The sequence below is a fragment of the Dermacentor albipictus genome, chromosome 7 (assembly GCF_038994185.2).
Source record: "Dermacentor albipictus isolate Rhodes 1998 colony chromosome 7, USDA_Dalb.pri_finalv2, whole genome shotgun sequence".
Lineage (NCBI taxonomy): Eukaryota > Metazoa > Arthropoda > Arachnida > Ixodida > Ixodidae > Dermacentor > Dermacentor albipictus.
This window is the reverse complement of record NC_091827.1, coordinates 106837543-106845882: the sequence shown is the minus strand read 5'-3', so window position 1 is coordinate 106845882 and position 8340 is coordinate 106837543. Positions and strand designations below refer to the sequence as shown.

General features: G+C 40.5%; 1 long non-coding RNA gene across 1 annotated transcript; it reads right to left on the bottom strand.

The window, feature by feature from the left end:
* Positions 1-1343: 1343 nt before the first annotated feature.
* Positions 1344-6611, bottom strand: LOC135901804 (uncharacterized). Its single transcript, XR_010564270.2, has 3 exons — positions 6231-6611; positions 5355-5468; positions 1344-3016 (listed from the first exon to the last, which is right to left on the bottom strand). It is a non-coding gene; the product is annotated as an uncharacterized lncRNA (long non-coding RNA).
* Positions 6612-8340: the final 1729 nt, after the last annotated feature.

The following is an 8340-nucleotide window of genomic DNA, read 5'->3' as shown; positions in this document are numbered from 1 at the left end:
GATTTCTCGTGCTTTTAATGTCCACCTCGTTGATAGTCCTGCTGAAGTGCAAGAATTATACTACCTTTCACAAGCGATTTTTCAAAATTGCGCTACGCTAGGAAATTACCACCTCGCGCAGCTGCCAGAGACTCCAGAAAATGGCAAAGCGAAGGGCAGCACCAGCGCTTAGTTGGATATTCTCGAATGCTGGTAGTCAAAGTGCCTGCGTCGTTCTTTTACCATCAGATGCCACGTTACCTAGCGTGAGGTTCCTGGTCAGGCAACGCTGATAACGGTGAGAATAGATTCGGGGAGGAGTAAAACATTTTATCGCTGATAGGAGGACGGGGGCAAAAGATAAGCTTTATTTTTCCTTTTTTTTTGTAGGAAAGGTTTTAGGAGAAGTCATTTATCATTTGCTGGCGCAATAAGCAACGGTGGTGTTTTAATCAGCTTGAAGAAAGTGGAAAGGGATTATACGAAAATGATGAAAATAACTGAGATGCTATGAAATCAACCTATGAAAAATAGAGGCGTCCTGATGGGCCTCATAAAAGCAAAGCATCTAAAACGTATTCGTATGCAACTTGAAGGAATATAAACGAAAGCACATTTGTCTATTTTTTTTCTTTCTTATCCACTTTGCGAGGCTCCCCTTACAAAAATTTTTAATGTGTTTTTTTAGAAAGTCTTTTGAACTTTCTCTATAGAACTTTATTGTGTTTATTTTGATTGCCTATAGAATTTTCCTATAGAGTTTCAAAAGTTATTTGGCCACCGCATTCTTATAGGAACTCTAAAGACACATTTCTATAGAACATTTCTATCGAGTTGCTTTAGAGATGCTAAAGACAAATTTCTATAGAATATTTCTATCGAGTTCCTTTAGAGATGCTAAAGACAAATTTCTATAGAACATTTCTATCGAGTTGCTTTAGAGATGCTAAAGACAAATTTCTATAGAATATTTCTATCGAGTTGCTTTAGAGATGCTAAAGACAAATTTCTATAGAATATTTCTATCGAGTTCCTTTAGATGTGCTAAAGACAAATTTCTATAGAATATTTCTATCGAGTTTCTTTAGAGATGCTAAAGGCAAATTTCTATAGAGTATTTCTATCGAGTTCCTTTAGATGTGCTAAAGAGAAATTTCTATAGAATATTTCTATCGAGTTTCTTTAGAGATGCTAAAGGCAAATTTCTATAGAATATTTCTATCGAGTCCCTACAAGCAAATGCCTATAAAAGCTAGGCCGATGTGTGTAAAGTACTTGCAATTTACCAAAGTTCTACTGTAGGCAATAAGGACTACAGTAAATGCAGTGGCAAAATAATTGGTGCTACAACCACAAAGTATTCAGTTTGAAATGTTTATTGCACTTCAGACTAGATACATGCTTCATATATGTGACATACACACTTCAGACTAGAACTTGCAACACGCAAACTGTAGCTGCCAACATGCTTCTCAGGTCAAGCTGGTGGTGCAAACACACGAAACATGAGGTAAAAGAATCAGTGGCAGACTTGATTACAGTTGACACCTCGCAATAACAGGCTTGACTAGGACAAGAAACCATACCATTAAAACTGCAAAAGGAGTGCCTGTTCCAGCAGTGCACATTAAATGTTTGGATACTAAAGCCTGAAAATAGACTGATATGAATGTGCACTGCAATGTTGTGTCAGCCTGACGAAACGACACAGCATTTTAGTCTGAGCAAAAATAACACTGGCAGTCGCTGCAAAAATGTGGCAAATAATGGCTCTCACAGATAAGTACACCATATACCGAAACCACACAGCATTTTAGTCTATGTTTATGTGTAAAATTAGCACTGGTAGGCCCTGCAAAAATGTGGCAAACAGGGGTTATCATAGAGCAGTACAGCATATATCGTAAAAAGTTTAAAAGCTTGTATTTCGTTGTAAGGGAAACAATTTTGAGATCAGAGCCAATATTCTAATTAGGGTGAGAAATACAAACCAGACCGACACACGCAATGACTAAAAAAGAGATCTAGCTCAGGAGCTCCTATGTAATGCACATGAACAGTAAAATCATTTTTCTCGGCAACTATGCAACCAAATTTGATGAGGTTTGATACATTTAAAAATGTTTAAATTATAGTTTTTACATTAACACCATCAATTTTTATTAAAATTTGCTGAAAATAGCAAAACTTGAAGGAAAAGGACTTAGTTTGCAACTGTAAATAAAAAAAAAGAGCTAGCACAAGTTCGTTAATTCTGTAAATTTTCCTACTCAAATACATCCAAAATACAGAAATACTTTTGAGACAACCACAGCACTAATTTGAATTAAGTTTGCGGCATTTGAGAATTCTACCTGTTGCAGGAAGAACTATTTGGCAGGTTTAAGAAAAATAACACCACGAAGCTTACTAATGCTCGTCTCTGTGCCAGAAAGAGATATCATAGTTCTGCAGACTCCATCTGCTATGTCTAAAGTCAACAAACTGTATATATGAATTTACAGCTAGCATGAAATTGTTGCAACGTTTGAGAGTTTCGCGCATCTACTCATAAATTAGTGATTGTATATTAGAGCAGCATATGGTATCTCTAATTTGACAGATTAAATTATGGTATTAGGTCCAACAGAAATGTGATCTCATTTTTTGTTATATAAGATTTGTTAACCTTACTGCTCTGTTTCTTCAAAATTTACAGTTTCCATGAATTCGTGCTACGTGAATTATGCTTTTTCAAATAACGTTTACTTTGATGCAACAATATTTCTTTATTTTACCTGACTCCTTGCTAAAAAAACTGCACAGTATTCATGAGATATGAATAAATAAATATTAAGTGAATAAGTAAACAAATAAATATTGCGGTTTGTCTTATCATTCCACCACCAGCATGAACTGTAGGGAGCTTTGGCTACTGCCCACATGGTTGCAAGTTCATTCTTACATGACCACCTGCTATTTCACTTCCCAGGAATGGAGCGAGGAAAGGCTAGTTTTTGGCCTCATTTGGTCCGTCTAGTAACGGCGACGGTGGAGCCTGGAAAATAAAATTGAAATTAATTTTCAAAAGGTGTAATGAACATTCAGTCATAATGTATTAGCAGGCACAAACATGCCACAAATATCTATATAGTTGTAGCATTATGCTAAGTTTCATTTCAGTATTTCAGAAAAAAATTATAACAGAAAGGTGGCAGAACGCCCCACCTCCCCACCACTCTGCCAAACAGTGGCAGTTCTTTTGAGAATCACTTTTGAGAATATTTTTACTTTCCCAAGATTCGGTGACATCAGCACTGGGCCAATGTGCCTGGCAGTAGAATATCATTGCTGATGACAAAAAGCATCTCCGAACGACAACAGCCTAGTCACACATTAATCTCATCTTGCAATGACAACACATTCCCATTTATAACATAAGCAAGCAGGAACACCCATGAGCTAAGAGTCCTATACAGATGTCACACTATGCATAGAAAAATTTTTTTTTGAAAAGGGAATGACCTACTGGCTTCTATTGCTGAGCGGTAGACAAAATTAATATTCCATCCGCTATTAGCCATAGTTGGTATGTACTATGCTTAATATGCGAATAATAAATTTCTCGCATGGAGCTTGGGCATCTAAGTATGCATTGTATGGGGAACAATAATGTTTTAAGTTGTTTTCGCAAACTATGATGGATAACTGCCAATTTGTGGTATTTGGAACACAGTCGCGGTGTCACTGTCAGATACAATGGACACAGTATATTCGTGCTTTTTGAGTTATTGAAACAATTAGTTTCTAATCTAGTACGGGTATGTACACTGATATGTATCCTAAACGCAATGATAAGACTGCCCAATTGCAATTGAAATGTTAATTCAGTTTTAATTAAAAAGGGTCCTTCTTGCAACCTGGCATGTAAAAAACAGAAAACAAAAATTATACTAATCAAGTAACTTTGAAAACTGATTGCATAACTGCTCTATAGGTCAAGCAGAAAATTTAACAAGAAATAACGTGCATAAAACTAGTTGCAACAAACAAATTTGTTACTACGAAGGTTGCGGACAATTCAGTAAACAGATTGTGACCCAGTCTTTTTATGTGGCATTCCTCAGCGATGTTGTTGGCCAATTGGTTGCCGCAGCTGAACAAAACAGATGAACAGTCTAAATCAGGTGCGCAGCCCCAGTCCCATCGGTGCATGGTCAAGTGGGACGAACATACTGATCCGGGGAGTGAATTATGGTGCTGTCTTAGGTATGTGTTGAGGCACCGGCCAATCTGTTGCATGTACATTTGACCAAATATACACATGATCACAAGAATAGACTACACTACCCCTGACAGACAAGACAAATTTAGTGGTATCTAAGCAAGCCTTTCTTTTCAGGGTGCCATATGCACAGCAGTGTGCAAGAGAACTGAGAAAGGCAAGCAGGCAAGGGAGGCTTGCTCGGTGAAAGATACCACCAAATTTGTCGTGTGTCACAGGCAGTGAGTGCACTGTATCCCTTTCACATGTGGTCAAGCGTACATACGGCAAACTGGCCGGTATCTTCTCATGTGTATAAGAGATCCAGTATGGTCATCCAACTTGGCCGTACATTTCCACAACGGGGCTTCATGTTGGATTACAATCGTTCATCTGTTTTCATCCACCGTAAAAACTGACAAGTGAAATCGATGAGGCATACCACATATATAGTAAGAGATGTGGGTGAGCCCCCATATTTAATGCAACAAACAAAAAAGGCATCCTATGTAGGTCAACAAGGTATCCATATCAGTCTGTGCCTATGTACTACAGAAGTAAATGCAGCTTAGTAAATACTGACCTTCATATTAATTTTCAAGAAATTAAAGCTCACCAAATGTGTATTTTGCAGTGGCCGTTACTATGGGAACAGAGAAGTAACTGTAAAGATATCAATGATAAACAAAGATGTGCACACTACGTGCTTAAACCTGTGACATATTTAGTCCACTACCCTTCGAATTCCTACATGCACAGAAAACTGCACGAGATTCTAGCACAAACAGAAAAAAAATATGCAAATAGGGGTACAGCATAGGAAATAGTTTTCAAAGAATAAAACCCCAATAAAAAATCATAAATACACTATGTACAAAGCAAAAAATATATGTAACTTGCAGGTAAGCAACTTACGCAAAAGAAATACTAAACATCAGGAATGGTTGGGTATAGTTTTATACAGAACACAATCATGTGGGCATAATGGCTATGCACACTAATAGGTAGCAAGTTCAATAAGGTTGCATAAATATTTAGTCTCTTTAGTATGCTGCATTAAGTAATGTGTCGACAAACTTCACCATGAATGACACCAAGCCCCCTTTTTGGAACACGTACATTTCATACACACCTGTCATGACGATCCAGATCACACGCCATGCTGCTGCAGCCATATATCCACAGGGTCGGCATTTCTTGGGGCTCCTCGATCTTGTAGTTAATGTTGTGGGTCACGGCCTCGCCACTACAAAATCAATTCTATGTTAGCTTAAAGCAGTGGCACAATAAAGCTGTGATATCGTGAAAACATGCAATCAGCACCTAAAAGAGTCACGAAAACAATGTCTGCACTAATGTGGTAAGAGAGCAAATGCTCGAAATCATCGAATGTCATGACAATGCGGACCTCTACATCAAATAAAGTTTTGGACGCACCGCAGCAGCAGATTACAATCTAAACTTAATGTTTTTTTTTTCCATTACTTAGTATAGGCAACGTTCCCCTGTCATGCTTAGTTAAGTCAGTTATGTCAACACATCTTGCCTTGGAAATAAAGCTGTACTAGTAGCAAGCTGTGATTGGCTTACATTTTTTTCTTAGAACTGTTCGTTAGCCAAAAACCTCGTAAGCAGAGATTGTGCACAACGTCGAAGCATTTATAAGTGAGGAAACGTCATTGAAGAAAGAATCGATGAAGAGGTAGACGGGTCGTTACTATGCAACTTTAGCAGACAGGCGGGAGCTCACGCACAACTGCACAAGGCGAACACGATTTCCGAAACTTTTCTCAGGGGAAGCAAACGCTTATCAGGATTATCAATTCCGCACTGTGGCAATAGAGTTGCGTACACAATTCTTACAACCAGCGCGTAGCAAGCATCAGCACAGGGTTCACTGTTGTCGTTGGTGTTCCACTTACTACGTTCGCAAGGCACTCTATACACACACGGGAAGCACACACAACACGGATGAACGCACGTGTAGTTGGCGAGCACGATTGCTTACCGTTTCAACAGTACGACGAGGTCGAAAGGCACTCTCCAAGTTTCCAGTGATGCGTCTGCGATGTTACTTGCAGCAAACAAGCCACTGGGTAGTGGACGAGCTGAGGCGCGCTAATAATACGCATTACTTCTCTGCGCCGTCCACCAAACTTTCCACGAACACAAGCGGAGACAAAGGGAACGCACTCCATGGCATGAAAATCGTTGGTCCACATTTAGCTGGAGCGCCACGCATACGGCGTGCTTACAGCGAGACTCAAGCCATCTTCTGGCACTTTCGTGCTCGCGAACTACGTCTCATTTCATTACAGCAAACCTAATAACACACGGTCAAACAAACACATCGACGCAGCTCGCACGACAACCGTTGAAGACGGAGCAATAACAACACGCCGTAGCTTCATATTCTACCTGTCGCGTTGAATACGAAAATACCGGCGCCGCCAGCGCCGTCTGTATAATAGTGCGGCTGCTGTGGCCTCCGTGATTCCTACAATAATACCCACTACAGCAGGTTTTGTGCCGTTTTGAGCCGGCCTTTGAGCCGAACTACATACATATGTTGCTAGACAAGAAGAAACATTGACATGCTCATATTGTGTGCTATAGTTTAAGGCAGAAATAAATTACATGCAGTATTCTTGCTTTTGAATCGCTTATGCCACATGTAGTCAGCAAAAAGCATGGCCTTCAAGATCTCGACAATTTACCCTGTGTAAGCTATCGCTGCGGTGTGATTTTAACGATTTCAACCTCGGTCACTGGCCTTAAAACCCTAACTGACTTTATGCGCAGCCGTTACCTGCAGTGCCTGTGCCCTCACTTCGTTTCTCATTGAAGTAACTTCCTGCTGTCGTTTAAATGTAGCCCAGAAATTGTCGACACAACCTCGGAGGTACACGTGTGCAGTGTGTGATGTTTCCGTGCGCTTGTGTCCGTCGCACAGCAACGTATATACGATGATGTTTAATTTTACCCGTGAGGTACAGGTTACGCTTATGTGTTCCCTATCTTGCTTTCGTGGCGATGCGCTTATCATGCGCGGATCGCGCTCATGTGGTCTGTGGCTGTTCAAGATTCCTTGAAAAAAAAAAAAATCGTTTCTGCAGCGTGCATTTGAGTGGTATGTGCCAGAAATTTGCGGCGGCGTTCGATCTGTTTCCGCCCCAAGTGCTGCAGTCACTGCATGCCAGCAAATAGATATGACGCGATTGCTAAGGCGCAGTTTTGCTTAGTGTTTCTTGGTATACATCTTTGTGATTTACCTGCATATGCGATATAAACCACAATGCGCGCTTCCGTTATATTTCTTTGGTTTTCCTAATTTCGATTAGTGTGATGTTTGCCTTGGTCAATGAGTGTCTTTTTAACGATGCTCTTACTTGATAGTAAAAAACCTCTGAAATGCCGATTGCAAGAACCAGCGTCTTCCAGTGCCTTCCAGTGTGAAACCAGCGCGTTCTTCTTTTTTCTTTTTCTTTCTTTTTTTTTAAGCACTGGATCGCACTGGGTACGCTGGCGCTCGCTGGGACTCACTCGAGACCAGTGAGAACGCTGGATAAGAGCTGGGTCACACTGGAAGAGACGCTCGCATTGGAAACGGCGCTGGTTGTGTTTGTGCCGCGCTGGCTCCAGCACGCAAGGACGAGCGCTGCTGAATATTAAATGCTTTATACAATTTCATGGCTTGATACTAGTCTCTTGTCCTAAATAACGCTATATCTTAGGGTCATAGAACTATTTCGTGTCGCAGCATGGAATAAAGGTGCGTGAGCTGCCTTGTTTATTCGTGCACATGTGACACTGAAAATCACTTTCGTTTTTTGCATTTTGCCTTGTGACAGGGCGGACAGCTAAATTCTTTAACGAAACCACGCATAGACGGAGGACGCCGCTATTTTAGTAGTTCGCACGTAACGTATGACTGGGAGTTATCGCCATTGTCGCAGTGTTGTGGAGTGGACATGAAATCCAGAAGTCGTTCAGACGCGCTCGAACGGACCCCGAGTTCGATGCCTACCGTTGCTTGATATTATCGCACCGATAACAAGGCTGAGGCGATTCGTGCGCTTCCACTTTCCCTATTGTACTAAAAAGAGTTCTGAGGCTCA